This window comes from Ascaphus truei, chromosome 12 (assembly GCF_040206685.1).
Source record: "Ascaphus truei isolate aAscTru1 chromosome 12, aAscTru1.hap1, whole genome shotgun sequence".
Classification (NCBI taxonomy): Eukaryota; Metazoa; Chordata; class Amphibia; order Anura; family Ascaphidae; genus Ascaphus; species Ascaphus truei.
This window is the reverse complement of record NC_134494.1, coordinates 14,843,990-14,847,688: the sequence shown is the minus strand read 5'-3', so window position 1 is coordinate 14,847,688 and position 3,699 is coordinate 14,843,990.

Below are 3,699 nucleotides of genomic sequence, written 5' to 3'. Positions count from 1 at the left end.
GGCCTTGTTAAAATGCTGAGCTCATTACATTTTCTTGCTTCTGGGTCATTTCAGACAACTGTGGGCATAGTAGGTGGGGTCTCGGAGTCGGCATTCTCGTGGGCCTTTAGCCAGTTTCTATGTGCACTGACTCGACGCGCTAGTGATTATATACATTTTCCAAGCGAGCAGATAGAGTGGCAGGCACTGAAGACTGCATTTTAAAATGTAGCTGGGCTACCAAATGTGATGGGTGCTATAGATTGCACACATGTTGCGGTGACCCCGCTACGTGAAGAGGAGAGGGATTTCCGGAACAGGAAACATTACCACTTGCTCAATGTGCAGGTCGTATGTGACGCATAGATGAAAATTCTGAGTGTGGTAGCCCAATTCCCAGGTGCCTGCCACCATTCCCATATTCTGAAGAACTCATTCGTCTTCCGTAAATTTGAAGCGGGGGAATTCGAGGACGGTTGGCTATTGGGTCAGTCAATGTTACAGAAACTGCACTTACAAGTACATTTAATGTACAGTTTAATGTTTCATTATGTGTTGCTAATATTGTAAGTAACCACAAATACTTAACATTTGTGAAGGTGTATATCTAATCCATGTCATGCAGCGTCATCTTAGACAAGGAGGATTTTATTGTTAGGTCATGTGTTGTATATTATTCACTCTCATGTACTAGGAAATGACAATAGGCAATGTTTGGAATATTGTTACATATATTAACATTCATGTGATTTAACTCTCTTATAGGCGATTCAGGATATGGAAGCCGGCCTTGGCTTCTGACCCCACTGGGTAATACTCAAACCCCTGCAGAGGAACGATATAATGCCGCACACATATCCACACGCTCGTGATTGAGAGGACATTTGGAGTGTTGAAAAGTCGTTTTAGGTGTCTTGATTGATCTGGTGGTGCGCTCCAGTATTCGCCAGCGAAGGTTGGCGACATAGTGATTTGTTGTTGCATTCTGCACAACATTGCCCTACGTCACAATCTTCAAGGCAACATTCTGGAGGATTTAGAGGAGGATCCTCTCGTGCCTCCTGCAGCGGATAGGGACCATACAGCCAGTGGGGTGGAGACTCGCCGGACGTTAGTAGAGAATTTTTTCACATGTAAGATTTTCTTTGACATATAATCAAATCTATAATCATCTCGTGATGTGTGTTACATTGCATTGTGTGTATCTAATCATAGGATCCTGCTCTCTCCAAAGAACTGCACATTTTGTAGTGAATGATCAGAAGTTCGTCTGGCAACGGTATGTTAATGTTTAACACATTTGTTCTTGTATAAATCATGTTTCCCCCCACCTGTACAATGTGTGCATCCTTAAATGCATAATGTTGGGCATTATGTGAAGAGATAGTGCTGTATTGATGACTATGCATAGTGTTACTGTATCTTACAACTTAACTACTCTAAATGATTATATATCATTTTTTTTATACTTTCAACATTAGAAACTTGTAAACAATTAATTGTGTTCTTAAATACTTAGTCAATTGTTATGGTTCACATTCCTTACTTATTATTATTATTGCCACTTATGTAACTATTACTACATACATAATTGGACTGTCTGCAGGAGTATGAGCAGATGGCATGTTGATATCTTATATCAGTAACCTGGCATGTATCCGTACCATAAGTAGTACTTGTAATTTTAAACCACACATTTCTATATTAATCTTTCATGTACAGCCGCGGTCCCTTTTATTCTCCAACATCTCCGAATTTTTTGGGGGACTTTTTCCGAATGCCACGCACTTCACCGAGTTCATGCCCCATTCATACCGCATGCACGACCATGCATTCAATATTATGAGCGCTAAAATACCGGAACATATTCCGGAAAAAAGAAAAAATACTGCATCTGCCCGCGGTTATCAGAGTTGCGCCAATACGGTCGCATTATGATAACGGCGGCCGCCACTGTAAATGCTTCGTACAATTACTCATGTAGAACTTTGACCAATACATTACAGTTTCACTATAACTAAATGTGTATTTCTTCGGACGACATAGGAAAATATTAATTGTATTGTTTGAGTTATGTCAAAGTGTCATCAGCATGACATTGACAAAAATGGAGCACTAAGACAAGATATCATTTCAACGTTTATTGTAATGTTTACACACATTTTAACGTAGTCGAAAATACTCTCAAATCTATATTCATTCTGCTAAGCAAATTATATCATCTAACATTAGCTAGTATATATAAAAGTTTGCATGTTCACTTTCATGTGTATCATAGCATGAGCGACCATGTGATGTATTTGGCATGTGGCCAGTATGGAAAAGCTCTGTTGGTCAGTGTTTGGATACATGCATTCTCATTATCTTCTGTCTGGAACAGAGATATCAACATCTGTTAAAGAAGTAGATATATAATATTACAGAAAGTTATTGGTTAAATACAAACTTCATGATGCATCTAAACACACGATTTTTCTACTGTTACTGTGTAGTACACGTGAAGCATGCCGTTATAAAATATTACGCAACATCTTCTAAATAACTGCTTACTGCATCAAAGCAATTTATTTATGTTACCAAAAATATGAACTATATATATATATATATATATAAACAAAGAATAGACTGCGCTCCTCAGGTGTAAACTCAGACTGATTACCAAATGATTGTATTAAGTAGATATAGCAAAGGTGAATGGCAAAGGTGAATGCAACAATAATATGGATGATTGACTCACACTAATAAAAATACATGCAATATGTTATAATAAAATGCTGAGTGCCAATGTTTAAAAAGCTGCTGTGAACACAAATATATGCCAGTGAACAATACAAATATAATAAAATGGCATGTGTTGGTAGTTATGACTACTGCACTAATGAATCCCTCCTGGATGATACTAAATAAATGATGAATGGAAAAATACAGCAAGAATGACACTAAGTGTGTCAAAAATAAAAATAAAAATGAAAAAATATGAAAAATGTAAAAATATATCAACCAAACCAAGGGTCCAGCATTTGTTGGTTTTATTCATTTTTATTAAATTGTATTTTTTCATGCTGCACTAGGATCGGGCGCTTTCTTTTCTTGTTGTTCATATATATATATATATATATATATATATATATATATATATATATATATATATATATATATATATATATATATATATATATATATATATATATATATATATATATATATATATACAAACACACAGAGTTGGTGTCGCAATCAAAACCATCACCCATAAATCAAAATAAATCACTAGACCAGATATAGGGGTTAAATTTACCCTCTGGCGGTGCTAACAACCCAATATGATATACGAACACAAAAAGAAAAAAATGGGTTTGTTGAAAGCACACGAAAAATATGTGAAAGTACAAAATGGATTTTATTACCAATACAAAACACAAAAATAATATTAAAATATACCTAAACACATACTAAATGAACACTGCTGATCTAAAAAATACACAATAAAAATATAGGGACCCAAAATATGTAACATGCAAAATACATAGGTATGATCAGTGTTCGACAATTAATGATAACTACTCGCCCGTAGCGAGTGGATTTTGGCCGCTGGCGAGCCATGCTGCGGCTCTAAGAATTCCCCTGCTCGCGCCAATTTTTTTTAAAAAATAAATAAATAATCCCCCTCCCTGATTGGTGTGACGCGGGGAAGAGGGCCGGCAAGCAGCTCTGGGTCAG